This window comes from Phyllobates terribilis, unplaced genomic scaffold, assembly GCF_046119375.1.
Source record: "Phyllobates terribilis strain yellow unplaced genomic scaffold, ASM4611937v1 Scaffold_124__1_contigs__length_5142088, whole genome shotgun sequence".
Classification (NCBI taxonomy): Eukaryota; Metazoa; Chordata; class Amphibia; order Anura; family Dendrobatidae; genus Phyllobates; species Phyllobates terribilis.
Window position 1 is genome coordinate 3,875,080 of NW_027362884.1, and position 15,302 is coordinate 3,890,381.

Genomic DNA, 15,302 nt, shown 5'->3' on the forward strand with positions numbered 1-15,302 from the left:
AGCAGCCTTTTAAACTCACCTGAGCTAACAGGTATGTGCGCTGGTTACTCTGCTGCGCTTAAAATTTCTTTTTTGGTTTGCTACAATGCCTTTTCTGAAACGTTGTCTCCCTCTGCTGGAACACTGACTTCTTTCATTTAATGCCTGCAGACTATAAAAGAGAACCCAACCCAAAAAGTTTGGTTGATTAGTCTGTGGCATTCTGTTAAACTGTTGCTTATGGCGGTCTCTGTGAGCTTCTCAGCGACATTCAGCCAGCCAGGTATCCTGCCTGCAGTAGATGGAATGTGGCAATGGAACGCTGGCTGCGCGTGTCATAATAGGCTCTGAGCCTTTATATACCTGTGCACAGCAGCAGCCACCTTCAGTCTGCTGCTGGACAGCCAGCAGCAGCAGCAGCAGGAGAGGTATGTAATCAGGAGCCCTCCTGCTAAGGGTAGACAGCTGCTCGTTCCACCCCACCCCCCGCCTTAATTGGTTCTCCTCCCTTCCAACGGTGTTGAGGCGGGTGGGAACAGCAGGGGGTGAAGGTGCTGTGTTTAAAGAGGTGGAGTTATGCAGATCTAAAACGCGTGGATTGCAGCAGCAGCAAGCCGAAAAGTGCAGGCATGTAAGGGATCTAGAGGTTGACAACATGTCTTCTTAACGGGAGTCCAGGAGCTCATCTCCACAAATGGACTTTTCAGGATCCTTGGGTGGCTCCGTAGTTTGAAACCAATTCTGGTTATCGCTTCTCGGCCTTTTGGCTAAGATCAAGTGTAGTATCTGTTCTTATCAGTTTAATATCTGATACGTCCCCTATCTGGGGACCATATATTAAATGGATTTTTAGAACAGGGAGATGGAAAAAGAGCTTGCTCTGTCCACTCCACGCATTGACCTGGTATTGCAGTATCTCCAGGACCGGTGCACCCCTTCTTTAATGCAGTTTCTAAAATCAGAAAGAATTGAATTCAATGTTTTTTGTTCATTTTGCTTGTTTGTCGGATTTTGGGATGGACTCTTTGGCTTTGCTTTTCTTCTCCTCATTGGATTTTTCATGTTCAAAGTTGCAGAAGCCAGATTACAAGCTCATTTTGGTTCAACTTCAGCAACTGTGCATTGCATTGCCATGTAATGTGATGCAATGCTATCTTTCTAGCTCTCCCTTTTTACTTCCTTTTGGATAAACAGACATATTAGGCAAGCATTTTGGAGCTTTCACCTAAATAACTACAGGTGGTGAGATAAGCTGCACAATATAATTGACCTTTCAGTATATTGTTGCACACACACCATCTATTTAGCAAATGCCCTTGTTATCAACAGCAGCCTTTTAAACTCACCTGAGCTAACAGGTATGTGCGCTGGTTACTCTGCTGCGCTTAAAATTTCTTTTTTGGTTTGCTACAATGCCTTTTCTGAAACGTTGTCTCCCTCTGCTGGAACACTGACTTCTTTCATTTAATGCCTGCAGACTATAAAAGAGAACCCAACCCAAAAAGTTTGGTTGATTAGTCTGTGGCATTCTGTTAAACTGTTGCTTATGGCGGTCTCTGTGAGCTTCTCAGCGACATTCAGCCAGCCAGGTATCCTGCCTGCAGTAGATGGAATGTGGCAATGGAACGCTGGCTGCGCGTGTCATAATAGGCTCTGAGCCTTTATATACCTGTGCACAGCAGCAGCCACCTTCAGTCTGCTGCTGGACAGCCAGCAGCAGCAGCAGCAGGAGAGGTATGTAATCAGGAGCCCTCCTGCTAAGGGTAGACAGCTGCTCGTTCCACCCCACCCCCCGCCTTAATTGGTTCTCCTCCCTTCCAACGGTGTTGAGGCGGGTGGGAACAGCAGGGGGTGAAGGTGCTGTGTTTAAAGAGGTGGAGTTATGCAGATCTAAAACGCGTGGATTGCAGCAGCAGCAAGCCGAAAAGTGCAGGCATGTAAGGGATCTAGAGGTTGACAACATGTCTTCTTAACGGGAGTCCAGGAGCTCATCTCCACAAATGGACTTTTCAGGATCCTTGGGTGGCTCCGTAGTTTGAAACCAATTCTGGTTATCGCTTCTCGGCCTTTTGGCTAAGATCAAGTGTAGTATCTGTTCTTATCAGTTTAATATCTGATACGTCCCCTATCTGGGGACTATATATTAAATGGATTTTTAGAACAGGGAGATGGAAAAAGAGCTTGCTCTGTCCACTCCACGCATTGACCTGGTATTGCAGTATCTCCAGGACCGGTGCACCCCTTCTTTAATGCAGTTTCTAAAATCAGAAAGAATTGAATTCAATGTTTTTTGTTCATTTTGCTTGTTTGTCGGATTTTGGGATGGACTCTTTGGCTTTGCTTTTCTTCTCCTCATTGGATTTTTCATGTTCAAAGTTGCAGAAGCCAGATTACAAGCTCATTTTGGTTCAACTTCAGCAACTGTGCATTGCATTGCCATGTAATGTGATGCAATGCTATCTTTCTAGCTCTCCCTTTTTACTTCCTTTTGGATAAACAGACATATTAGGCAAGCATTTTGGAGCTTTCACCTAAATAACTACAGGTGGTGAGATAAGCTGCACAATATAATTGACCTTTCAGTATATTGTTGCACACACACCATCTATTTAGCAAATGCCCTTGTTATCAACAGCAGCCTTTTAAACTCACCTGAGCTAACAGGTATGTGCGCTGGTTACTCTGCTGCGCTTAAAATTTCTTTTTTGGTTTGCTACAATGCCTTTTCTGAAACGTTGTCTCCCTCTGCTGGAACACTGACTTCTTTCATTTAATGCCTGCAGACTATAAAAGAGAACCCAACCCAAAAAGTTTGGTTGATTAGTCTGTGGCATTCTGTTAAACTGTTGCTTATGGCGGTCTCTGTGAGCTTCTCAGCGACATTCAGCCAGCCAGGTATCCTGCCTGCAGTAGATGGAATGTGGCAATGGAACGCTGGCTGCGCGTGTCATAATAGGCTCTGAGCCTTTATATACCTGTGCACAGCAGCAGCCACCTTCAGTCTGCTGCTGGACAGCCAGCAGCAGCAGCAGCAGGAGAGGTATGTAATCAGGAGCCCTCCTGCTAAGGGTAGACAGCTGCTCGTTCCACCCCACCCCCCGCCTTAATTGGTTCTCCTCCCTTCCAACGGTGTTGAGGCAGGTGGGAACAGCAGGGGGTGAAGGTGCTGTGTTTAAAGAGGTGGAGTTATGCAGATCTAAAACGCGTGGATTGCAGCAGCAGCAAGCCGAAAAGTGCAGGCATGTAAGGGATCTAGAGGTTGACAACATGTCTTCTTAACGGGAGTCCAGGAGCTCATCTCCACAAATGGACTTTTCAGGATCCTTGGGTGGCTCCGTAGTTTGAAACCAATTCTGGTTATCGCTTCTCGGCCTTTTGGCTTAGATCTTGTATCTGGTCAGAAGGATCCTATAGTGTCTCCCCCTCGGCCTTGCAGCATCGCCACTTTGGTGGCTTAAGCTGCCTGCTGCTATTGGGGGGGGTCCAGAGGAAACGAGAGGTGATAATGGGCGTCAAGATTCGCTATGCCGGGACCGATGATATTCGGGTCAAAAATTCTTTTCGCATTGATATTGAGGAGTCGAGGAGGAATTTCTTGAACCTGCGGTTCTTGGTGGAAGTCGTCATCTTCAAGATTTTGAATGTTGGTCGTGGAGACATCATTTGCCTACAGGAGTTCCCAAAGAATGGCCGGTACGTTTTAGTCCTTGATCGTATGGCAGCTTGCCAGAATCTTTTCAAGACTCTAAAGGATCAGCAAGCCTTGGATCATCCGGCTCTTGATGGGCTTACATTTACGGTATTGTATACTAAGGGGGAAGTGCCAGTTGTTGTGTTTATGCACAACCCCCTTGTGGATGTGGAGGACATTACTAGATTCCTGAACCGTCATTGCAGCTATGTGTCCTACTCACACAAGGTGAGGAATGAGGTGGGCTTGTGGACTGGCAAACACAAGTTTTTTGTACGGTTCCAGGAGGACCCCCAGGGACCTGGGGGTATCCACTACCCTCCCCTCAGTTTTGCCATCGGGAGGGATAGAGGGTATATGTATTTTCCTGGTGCTCCGCGGTTTTGCAGGAAGTGTAAATCCTTTGGACACTACCAAGAGGACTGCACGGTGGAGAAGTTTTGTGGGAAATGCAATAAAGAGGGTCATCTGGCAATGGAGTGTACTAACTCCATGGTTTGTAATGCATGTGGCGAGGAGGGACACGCTTTCAAGGACTGTCCCCATCGTTCCAGGTCATATGCAGAGGCCGTGTCCCCACGTCCTACTACTGCCGCCACTATTGGTGAGGCGATCGAGGTAGTAAGGGACTTCATGGAAGAGATGGAGCAAGCACCCGATCCTGCTGGTGGAAGCGCTGTTGAGATAGAGCCTGCAGATATGTCAATTCTGCTTGATGTGAGTGGTGAGGGAGAAGTGAGCGGTTCACTCTCCACAACGCCGGTGTTGGCTTTGGAAAGCTCAGAGGCAATTCATGAAGGTGGTGGTGGCCAGGGTGACTTCACCGGGGCTGTGGTGAGGCCCCCTGATGAGGACTCTGATGTGTCTTCTGCAAAGAAGTTCCGGCCAGATTTTTCACCTGCCAGTATTGGGAGCATCAGCCCCTTAAGTGATAGGAGCTATCCCGAGAGCTACAGTGCCTCTCCTAGGAGGTCTTTTTTGGAGGAGGGGGCCAGCATTCTCTGCTTAACATCAGGAATCGAGTTTCAAGACGAGAAAGGTTGACTCTTCGGTGGGGGGTATGTTCTTTTTTACCGAATATGGTTAAAAAATGGGCTCCAACATGGGCTGTAGTGTACTGTCAATAAATGTAAGGCTTATAAAATCTAAGCCTAGAAGATTGGCTATACTGGAAGAACTAAAAAATCTTGGAGCAAATATTTACTGTCTGCAAGAGTGCGGAATTGAAGAGTCACCTCCTGAAAAGGACTGGGTATATGGGCATAGTATTTGGTCAGGTTCAATGACAAACAAAAATGATGGTGTGGGGATTTTGTTGGGGAATAGGGATTTAAGTTTTGAAAATTATATGGTGGTGGAGCCAGGGCGTTGTATAATGGCAGTGGTTAAGGGGAGAGGGTGGAGGGTGAAAATTGTTAACGTGTATTGTCCAATTAACAAAGGGGATAGGTTAGCACTATTAGAGAAAATACGTTTATTTTTGCCTGGAAGGATTCCAATATTATTAGTTGGTGATTTCAATTGTGTTTCTGAAGGGGAAATTGATGTCACGGGTAAGGTCCTTAATCAAATTACATCTGATTTTTCTTTTTTAGATGCAGCGGAATTTTTGAGTAAGCCACCACCGGCCACATATAGAGCTGATAGGGGAGGAATAGTGTCCAGGATTGACCGCATGCTGTATACAAATAGAGGTTTGGTGTGTAAATTTTTTAAACAGCATGTTTTTTCTTTCACAGACCATGAATGTTTGTGGGGTATGTTTGAAGGTGATAAAAAAATGGTGCATGGTGTTGGGGTATGGAAGCTAAATGTTAGGTTGTTAGAGGATGTTAGGGTTATGAGAGACTTCGAAAGTAAGTATGAATGGTGGAGGTCTAGGAAAAATAATTTTGTGGATGTGACTGTATGGTGGGATTGGGTGAAAGTGGAAATTAAGAATTTTTTTAGGAGGTGGGGTTATAAAAAAGCAGCAATTGAAAGAGGCAGATTTAAAGATTTAAATATGAGGATTGAGTGGTTACATAAAATGAGTATGAAAGGAATTGATGTTAGTGATCAACTCAGAGGAGCGAGAGATGAGATGAAGCGTGTTTTGGAAAAGCGTGGGAAGGAAATTATTTTTAGGACGAGAGTTGAGCATTTGGATATGGATGAGAAGTGTACGAGGTACTTTTTTAAAAAAATGTGCAGTAAAAAAGATGAGTTGGATGAGGTTGTAAATGATAATGGTATGACTGTGGTTGGAAGGGAAGTGTTGGATGAGGTACATAGTTTCTATAGTAGTTTATTTGAGTCTAAATGGGTGGATGGGGGTTTGAAAGAGCATGTGTTAGGTATGTTGGAGAGTCAGCTTGAATCAGGGGAACGTGAGTGTTTGAGTGAGGATATTGTTTTTGATGAGGTTAAAAAGGCGGTGGATGGTGCGAAAAAGAATAAAACACCTGGGAAAGATGGGTTGCCTGTGGAGTTTTATGTAAAAGCATGGGATGTGATTGGTGTTGATTTTGTGGAGGTATGTCAATATATGTGGATGAATGGTGTACTTTGTAATTCCATGAAAGAAGGAGTAGTTGTTTTACTATATAAGAAGGGTGAGAAAAAGAATTTGCGTAATTGGAGGCCGATTACATTACTCAATGCAGATTATAAAGTCTTTAGCAAAATTCTGGCTAACCGTATGCGTGGGGTGATTGGAAGTGTGGTTGGTGATGATCAAGTGTGCGCGGTGCCAGGTAGGTGTATGACTGATAACCTCTTGTTGTTGAGGGACGTAATTGGAGATTGTATGTTTAGGAACGGGAAATGTATGGTTTTTTGTGTGGATTTTGAGAAAGCTTTTGATAGAGTGTCGCATGCGTTTATGTTTGAGGTGTTAGTTAGGATGGGTTTTCCTAGTGTTTTTGTGAATGCCATAAGGTGTTTGTATGATGGTGTGGTGAGTGAAGTGTTAGTGAATGGATGTTTGAGTGAGAAGGTGTGCATAAAATCAGGGGTCAGGCAGGGGTGTCCGTTGTCCCCTGTCCTGTTTATAAGTGTGATTGAGCCCCTGTTGTGCATGATTCGGAAAGAGAAAGTGATGAATGGTCTTCTGATCCCAGGGAGTGGTGGAAAGACTGTAAAGGTAATGGGGTATATGGACGATGTTGTTGTGGTGAGTGATAATATGGCTGCTATGAATCGAGCAAGGTTGCTTTTAGATTTCTTTTGTGGTGCATCTGGTTTTAGGGTGAATTGGGGGAAGTATAGCTTTAAGTGTTTCGGGGATTCGAGTGTTAGGATGGATGGTGTGATATGTGAAGAAGGTGCTATTAAGGTTTTGGGGGTGTGGTTTAACAAAGATCTGAAAGGGAATGAGAGTTGGGATGAATGCGGTAAGAGGATTGAACAGAAGTTAAATTTTTGTAGGTTACGGGACTTGACATTGTCAGGCAAAGTCCTTATTATTAAGTCAGTGATTCTTCCTATGTTACTTTTTGTGTCAGTGGTTTTTCCAGCCCCTTATAGGGGTTTTAGGTGGATTGAGAAGCTAATTTTTACGTTTTATTGGGGAAGTAAGATGGAAAAACTTAAAAGGGAATATTTGTGTAAGTTACGTGAACATGGGGGAATGGATTTCCCAAATTTTGAATTTTGTCTTGGTTTAAATTATATTAAAACGGTGGTTGTTCTGTTAGGTATGGATAACAAGACGGCTTTTATGATTAAATATATGGCTGGATGGATGTTGTTTGGGTTGAAATGGATGAGAAGGGATGCAAGAGTGCCTGTTTCGTTTAAATGTCCAGTGTGGTATGAGTTTGTTGAAAAATTTGTTGTCAAGCATGATTTGTTGGATGTTCCTATGGGTGATTTCAAAGTGATAAGGAATGTAAGGAGAAGGATGCGTGTTAGAGAGTTTGAATGTAACATTAGGGGCTTGAGATCGAGTGAAGCGTTGTGTGTATGGAGGAACCTGAGTATAAAAGGAATATCGAATAGGCAGCGTGATATCGTATGGATGAGTTTGCATGAGATTTTGCCTGTGAGAGAGGTACAGAAGAGGAGGGATCTGATTAGAACAGAGGTATGTCCGAGGGATGGATGTGGGGCGAGTGAAACTGTTATGCATTTGGTTTGGAATTGTGATTATGCTCAGAGTGTTTGGAAGGGAGTGGGTGGTTTATGCAAGGAACTAGCGGGCGTGAATTTTATAAATTGGAGAGTGGTAATGTTTGGGATGGGTGCAAGTAGCCGGGTGAAAGAGAGATTGTTGTGGTTGATAATGGCATGTGTAATAGAAAGTCTGTGGGACGTTAGGAATTTGTGTTTATTTAAAAGGAAAATAATCTCAGTTAATAATTGTGTTAGGATGGTTTTGTCAAGGTTATACATAGTTTATTTATGGGACAGCCGTGGCGGTGGTGGCTCTGATTCAGAAGGTTTTTGGAAAGTCAAAAAATGGAGGTCACTGGTAAAGTACCAGTAAGTCCTTGTTTAAGTGTTGTGATCTGTCTTTTTTTATGATAATGGTATGTTTTATAGTTTTTTGTCCATTCAAAAGGTATTACAACTGTTTCAGTAAAAAGTTATAAATATGAAATAAAGAAAGTACCATTATGATGTAAGACTGGGCAACGTAGTATGAGTTTTTATACTATTGATTGTTGCTTGAAAAATTTTACTGAATGGTATAAAAAAAAAAAAAAAAAAAAAATCTGTTCTTATCAGTTTAATATCTGATACGTCCCCTATCTGGGGACCATATATTAAATGGATTTTTAGAACAGGGAGATGGAAAAAGAGCTTGCTCTGTCCACTCCACGCATTGACCTGGTATTGCAGTATCTCCAGGACCGGTGCACCCCTTCTTTAATGCAGTTTCTAAAATCAGAAAGAATTGAATTCAATGTTTTTTGTTCATTTTGCTTGTTTGTCGGATTTTGGGATGGACTCTTTGGCTTTGCTTTTCTTCTCCTCATTGGATTTTTCATGTTCAAAGTTGCAGAAGCCAGATTACAAGCTCATTTTGGTTCAACTTCAGCAACTGTGCATTGCATTGCCATGTAATGTGATGCAATGCTATCTTTCTAGCTCTCCCTTTTTACTTCCTTTTGGATAAACAGACATATTAGGCAAGCATTTTGGAGCTTTCACCTAAATAACTACAGGTGGTGAGATAAGCTGCACAATATAATTGACCTTTCAGTATATTGTTGCACACACACCATCTATTTAGCAAATGCCCTTGTTATCAACAGCAGCCTTTTAAACTCACCTGAGCTAACAGGTATGTGCGCTGGTTACTCTGCTGCGCTTAAAATTTCTTTTTTGGTTTGCTACAATGCCTTTTCTGAAACGTTGTCTCCCTCTGCTGGAACACTGACTTCTTTCATTTAATGCCTGCAGACTATAAAAGAGAACCCAACCCAAAAAGTTTGGTTGATTAGTCTGTGGCATTCTGTTAAACTGTTGCTTATGGCGGTCTCTGTGAGCTTCTCAGCGACATTCAGCCAGCCAGGTATCCTGCCTGCAGTAGATGGAATGTGGCAATGGAACGCTGGCTGCGCGTGTCATAATAGGCTCTGAGCCTTTATATACCTGTGCACAGCAGCAGCCACCTTCAGTCTGCTGCTGGACAGCCAGCAGCAGCAGCAGCAGGAGAGGTATGTAATCAGGAGCCCTCCTGCTAAGGGTAGACAGCTGCTCGTTCCACCCCACCCCCCGCCTTAATTGGTTCTCCTCCCTTCCAACGGTGTTGAGGCGGGTGGGAACAGCAGGGGGTGAAGGTGCTGTGTTTAAAGAGGTGGAGTTATGCAGATCTAAAACGCGTGGATTGCAGCAGCAGCAAGCCGAAAAGTGCAGGCATGTAAGGGATCTAGAGGTTGACAACATGTCTTCTTAACGGGAGTCCAGGAGCTCATCTCCACAAATGGACTTTTCAGGATCCTTGGGTGGCTCCGTAGTTTGAAACCAATTCTGGTTATCGCTTCTCGGCCTTTTGGCTAAGATCAAGTGTAGTATCTGTTCTTATCAGTTTAATATCTGATACGTCCCCTATCTGGGGACCATATATTAAATGGATTTTTAGAACAGGGAGATGGAAAAAGAGCTTGCTCTGTCCACTCCACGCATTGACCTGGTATTGCAGTATCTCCAGGACCGGTGCACCCCTTCTTTAATGCAGTTTCTAAAATCAGAAAGAATTGAATTCAATGTTTTTTGTTCATTTTGCTTCTTTGTCGGATTTTGGGATGGACTCTTTGGCTTTGCTTTTCTTCTCCTCATTGGATTTTTCATGTTCAAAGTTGCAGAAGCCAGATTACAAGCTCATTTTGGTTCAACTTCAGCAACTGTGCATTGCATTGCCATGTAATGTGATGCAATGCTATCTTTCTAGCTCTCCCTTTTTACTTCCTTTTGGATAAACAGACATATTAGGCAAGCATTTTGGAGCTTTCACCTAAATAACTACAGGTGGTGAGATAAGCTGCACAATATAATTGACCTTTCAGTATATTGTTGCACACACACCATCTATTTAGCAAATGCCCTTGTTATCAACAGCAGCCTTTTAAACTCACCTGAGCTAACAGGTATGTGCGCTGGTTACTCTGATGCGCTTAAAATTTCTTTTTTGGTTTGCTACAATGCCTTTTCTGAAACGTTGTCTCCCTCTGCTGGAACACTGACTTCTTTCATTTAATGCCTGCAGACTATAAAAGAGAACCCAACCCAAAAAGTTTGGTTGATTAGTCTGTGGCATTCTGTTAAACTGTTGCTTATGGCGGTCTCTGTGAGCTTCTCAGCGACATTCAGCCAGCCAGGTATCCTGCCTGCAGTAGATGGAATGTGGCAATGGAACGCTGGCTGCGCGTGTCATAATAGGCTCTGAGCCTTTATATACCTGTGCACAGCAGCAGCCACCTTCAGTCTGCTGCTGGACAGCCAGCAGCAGCAGCAGCAGGAGAGGTATGTAATCAGGAGCCCTCCTGCTAAGGGTAGACAGCTGCTCGTTCCACCCCACCCCCCGCCTTAATTGGTTCTCCTCCCTTCCAACGGTGTTGAGGCGGGTGGGAACAGCAGGGGGTGAAGGTGCTGTGTTTAAAGAGGTGGAGTTATGCAGATCTAAAACGCGTGGATTGCAGCAGCAGCAAGCCGAAAAGTGCAGGCATGTAAGGGATCTAGAGGTTGACAACATGTCTTCTTAACGGGAGTCCAGGAGCTCATCTCCACAAATGGACTTTTCAGGATCCTTGGGTGGCTCCGTAGTTTGAAACCAATTCTGGTTATCGCTTCTCGGCCTTTTGGCTAAGATCAAGTGTAGTATCTGTTCTTATCAGTTTAATATCTGATACGTCCCCTATCTGGGGACCATATATTAAATGGATTTTTAGAACAGGGAGATGGAAAAAGAGCTTGCTCTGTCCACTCCACGCATTGACCTGGTATTGCAGTATCTCCAGGACCGGTGCACCCCTTCTTTAATGCAGTTTCTAAAATCAGAAAGAATTGAATTCAATGTTTTTTGTTCATTTTGCTTGTTTGTCGGATTTTGGGATGGACTCTTTGGCTTTGCTTTTCTTCTCCTCATTGGATTTTTCATGTTCAAAGTTGCAGAAGCCAGATTACAAGCTCATTTTGGTTCAACTTCAGCAACTGTGCATTGCATTGCCATGTAATGTGATGCAATGCTATCTTTCTAGCTCTCCCTTTTTACTTCCTTTTGGATAAACAGACATATTAGGCAAGCATTTTGGAGCTTTCACCTAAATAACTACAGGTGGTGAGATAAGCTGCACAATATAATTGACCTTTCAGTATATTGTTGCACACACACCATCTATTTAGCAAATGCCCTTGTTATCAACAGCAGCCTTTTAAACTCACCTGAGCTAACAGGTATGTGCGCTGGTTACTCTGCTGCGCTTAAAATTTCTTTTTTGGTTTGCTACAATGCCTTTTCTGAAACGTTGTCTCCTTCTGCTGGAACACTGACTTCTTTCATTTAATGCCTGCAGACTATAAAAGAGAACCCAACCCAAAAAATTTGGTTGATTAGTCTGTGGCATTCTGTTAAACTGTTGCTTATGGCGGTCTCTGTGAGCTTCTCAGCGACATTCAGCCAGCCAGGTATCCTGCCTGCAGTAGATGGAATGTGGCAATGGAACGCTGGCTGCGCGTGTCATAATAGGCTCTGAGCCTTTATATACCTGTGCACAGCAGCAGCCACCTTCAGTCTGCTGCTGGACAGCCAGCAGCAGCAGCAGCAGGAGAGGTATGTAATCAGGAGCCCTCCTGCTAAGGGTAGACAGCTGCTCGTTCCACCCCACCCCCCGCCTTAATTGGTTCTCCTCCCTTCCAACGGTGTTGAGGCGGGTGGGAACAGCAGGGGGTGAAGGTGCTGTGTTTAAAGAGGTGGAGTTATGCAGATCTAAAACGCGTGGATTGCAGCAGCAGCAAGCCGAAAAGTGCAGGCATGTAAGGGATCTAGAGGTTGACAACATGTCTTCTTAACGGGAGTCCAGGAGCTCATCTCCACAAATGGACTTTTCAGGATCCTTGGGTGGCTCCGTAGTTTGAAACCAATTCTGGTTATCGCTTCTCGGCCTTTTGGCTAAGATCAAGTGTAGTATCTGTTCTTATCAGTTTAATATCTGATACGTCCCCTATCTGGGGACCATATATTAAATGGATTTTTAGAACAGGGAGATGGAAAAAGAGCTTGCTCTGTCCACTCCACGCATTGACCTGGTATTGCAGTATCTCCAGGACCGGTGCACCCCTTCTTTAATGCAGTTTCTAAAATCAGAAAGAATTGAATTCAATGTTTTTTGTTCATTTTGCTTGTTTGTCGGATTTTGGGATGGACTCTTTGGCTTTGCTTTTCTTCTCCTCATTGGATTTTTCATGTTCAAAGTTGCAGAAGCCAGATTACAAGCTCATTTTGGTTCAACTTCAGCAACTGTGCATTGCATTGCCATGTAATGTGATGCAATGCTATCTTTCTAGCTCTCCCTTTTTACTTCCTTTTGGATAAACAGACATATTAGGCAAGCATTTTGGAGCTTTCACCTAAATAACTACAGGTGGTGAGATAAGCTGCACAATATAATTGACCTTTCAGTATATTGTTGCACACACACCATCTATTTAGCAAATGCCCTTGTTATCAACAGCAGCCTTTTAAACTCACCTGAGCTAACAGGTATGTGCGCTGGTTACTCTGCTGCGCTTAAAATTTCTTTTTTGGTTTGCTACAATGCCTTTTCTGAAACGTTGTCTCCTTCTGCTGGAACACTGACTTCTTTCATTTAATGCCTGCAGACTATAAAAGAGAACCCAACCCAAAAAGTTTGGTTGATTAGTCTGTGGCATTCTGTTAAACTGTTGCTTATGGCGGTCTCTGTGAGCTTCTCAGCGACATTCAGCCAGCCAGGTATCCTGCCTGCAGTAGATGGAATGTGGCAATGGAACGCTGGCTGCGCGTGTCATAATAGGCTCTGAGCCTTTATATACCTGTGCACAGCAGCAGCCACCTTCAGTCTGCTGCTGGACAGCCAGCAGCAGCAGCAGCAGGAGAGGTATGTAATCAGGAGCCCTCCTGCTAAGGGTAGACAGCTGCTCGTTCCACCCCACCCCCCGCCTTAATTGGTTCTCCTCCCTTCCAACGGTGTTGAGGCGGGTGGGAACAGCAGGGGGTGAAGGTGCTGTGTTTAAAGAGGTGGAGTTATGCAGATCTAAAACGCGTGGATTGCAGCAGCAGCAAGCCGAAAAGTGCAGGCATGTAAGGGATCTAGAGGTTGACAACATGTCTTCTTAACGGGAGTCCAGGAGCTCATCTCCACAAATGGACTTTTCAGGATCCTTGGGTGGCTCCGTAGTTTGAAACCAATTCTGGTTATCGCTTCTCGGCCTTTTGGCTAAGATCAAGTGTAGTATCTGTTCTTATCAGTTTAATATCTGATACGTCCCCTATCTGGGGACCATATATTAAATGGATTTTTAGAACAGGGAGATGGAAAAAGAGCTTGCTCTGTCCACTCCACGCATTGACCTGGTATTGCAGTATCTCCAGGACCGGTGCACCCCTTCTTTAATGCAGTTTCTAAAATCAGAAAGAATTGAATTCAATGTTTTTTGTTCATTTTGCTTCTTTGTCGGATTTTGGGATGGACTCTTTGGCTTTGCTTTTCTTCTCCTCATTGGATTTTTCATGTTCAAAGTTGCAGAAGCCAGATTACAAGCTCATTTTGGTTCAACTTCAGCAACTGTGCATTGCATTGCCATGTAATGTGATGCAATGCTATCTTTCTAGCTCTCCCTTTTTACTTCCTTTTGGATAAACAGACATATTAGGCAAGCATTTTGGAGCTTTCACCTAAATAACTACAGGTGGTGAGATAAGCTGCACAATATAATTGACCTTTCAGTATATTGTTGCACACACACCATCTATTTAGCAAATGCCCTTGTTATCAACAGCAGCCTTTTAAACTCACCTGAGCTAACAGGTATGTGCGCTGGTTACTCTGATGCGCTTAAAATTTCTTTTTTGGTTTGCTACAATGCCTTTTCTGAAACGTTGTCTCCCTCTGCTGGAACACTGACTTCTTTCATTTAATGCCTGCAGACTATAAAAGAGAACCCAACCCAAAAAGTTTGGTTGATTAGTCTGTGGCATTCTGTTAAACTGTTGCTTATGGCGGTCTCTGTGAGCTTCTCAGCGACATTCAGCCAGCCAGGTATCCTGCCTGCAGTAGATGGAATGTGGCAATGGAACGCTGGCTGCGCGTGTCATAATAGGCTCTGAGCCTTTATATACCTGTGCACAGCAGCAGCCACCTTCAGTCTGCTGCTGGACAGCCAGCAGCAGCAGCAGCAGGAGAGGTATGTAATCAGGAGCCCTCCTGCTAAGGGTAGACAGCTGCTCGTTCCACCCCACCCCCCGCCTTAATTGGTTCTCCTCCCTTCCAACGGTGTTGAGGCGGGTGGGAACAGCAGGGGGTGAAGGTGCTGTGTTTAAAGAGGTGGAGTTATGCAGATCTAAAACGCGTGGATTGCAGCAGCAGCAAGCCGAAAAGTGCAGGCATGTAAGGGATCTAGAGGTTGACAACATGTCTTCTTAACGGGAGTCCAGGAGCTCATCTCCACAAATGGACTTTTCAGGATCCTTGGGTGGCTCCGTAGTTTGAAACCAATTCTGGTTATCGCTTCTCGGCCTTTTGGCTAAGATCAAGTGTAGTATCTGTTCTTATCAGTTTAATATCTGATACGTCCCCTATCTGGGGACCATATATTAAATGGATTTTTAGAACAGGGAGATGGAAAAAGAGCTTGCTCTGTCCACTCCACGCATTGACCTGGTATTGCAGTATCTCCAGGACCGGTGCACCCCTTCTTTAATGCAGTTTCTAAAATCAGAAAGAATTGAATTCAATGTTTTTTGTTCATTTTGCTTGTTTGTCGGATTTTGGGATGGACTCTTTGGCTTTGCTTTTCTTCTCCTCATTGGATTTTTCATGTTCAAAGTTGCAGAAGCCAGATTACAAGCTCATTTTGGTTCAACTTCAGCAACTGTGCATTGCATTGCCATGTAATGTGATGCAATGCTATCTTTCTATCTCTCCCTTTTTACTTCCTTTTGGATAAA

General features: G+C 44.0%; 8 non-coding genes across 8 annotated transcripts; all 8 read left to right on the top strand.

Moving 5' to 3' along the window:
• Positions 1–726: 726 nt before the first annotated feature.
• On the top strand, positions 727–917 carry LOC141203549 (U2 spliceosomal RNA). The gene has a single exon (XR_012274587.1). It is a non-coding gene; the product is annotated as a U2 spliceosomal RNA (small nuclear RNA).
• A 1,115-nt stretch (positions 918–2,032) lies between these two features.
• Positions 2,033–2,223, top strand: LOC141203695 (U2 spliceosomal RNA). The gene has a single exon (XR_012274725.1). It is a non-coding gene; the product is annotated as a U2 spliceosomal RNA (small nuclear RNA).
• Positions 2,224–8,323: 6,100 nt separating this feature from the next.
• LOC141203244 (U2 spliceosomal RNA) lies at positions 8,324–8,519 on the top strand. Its single transcript, XR_012274366.1, has one exon. It is a non-coding gene; the product is annotated as a U2 spliceosomal RNA (small nuclear RNA).
• A 1,115-nt stretch (positions 8,520–9,634) lies between these two features.
• Positions 9,635–9,825, top strand: LOC141203550 (U2 spliceosomal RNA). The gene has a single exon (XR_012274588.1). It is a non-coding gene; the product is annotated as a U2 spliceosomal RNA (small nuclear RNA).
• A 1,115-nt stretch (positions 9,826–10,940) lies between these two features.
• LOC141203551 (U2 spliceosomal RNA) lies at positions 10,941–11,131 on the top strand. Its single transcript, XR_012274589.1, has one exon. It is a non-coding gene; the product is annotated as a U2 spliceosomal RNA (small nuclear RNA).
• Positions 11,132–12,246: 1,115 nt separating this feature from the next.
• Positions 12,247–12,437, top strand: LOC141203552 (U2 spliceosomal RNA). Its single transcript, XR_012274590.1, has one exon. It is a non-coding gene; the product is annotated as a U2 spliceosomal RNA (small nuclear RNA).
• A 1,115-nt stretch (positions 12,438–13,552) lies between these two features.
• LOC141203553 (U2 spliceosomal RNA) lies at positions 13,553–13,743 on the top strand. Its single transcript, XR_012274591.1, has one exon. It is a non-coding gene; the product is annotated as a U2 spliceosomal RNA (small nuclear RNA).
• A 1,115-nt stretch (positions 13,744–14,858) lies between these two features.
• LOC141203554 (U2 spliceosomal RNA) lies at positions 14,859–15,049 on the top strand. The gene has a single exon (XR_012274592.1). It is a non-coding gene; the product is annotated as a U2 spliceosomal RNA (small nuclear RNA).
• Positions 15,050–15,302: the final 253 nt, after the last annotated feature.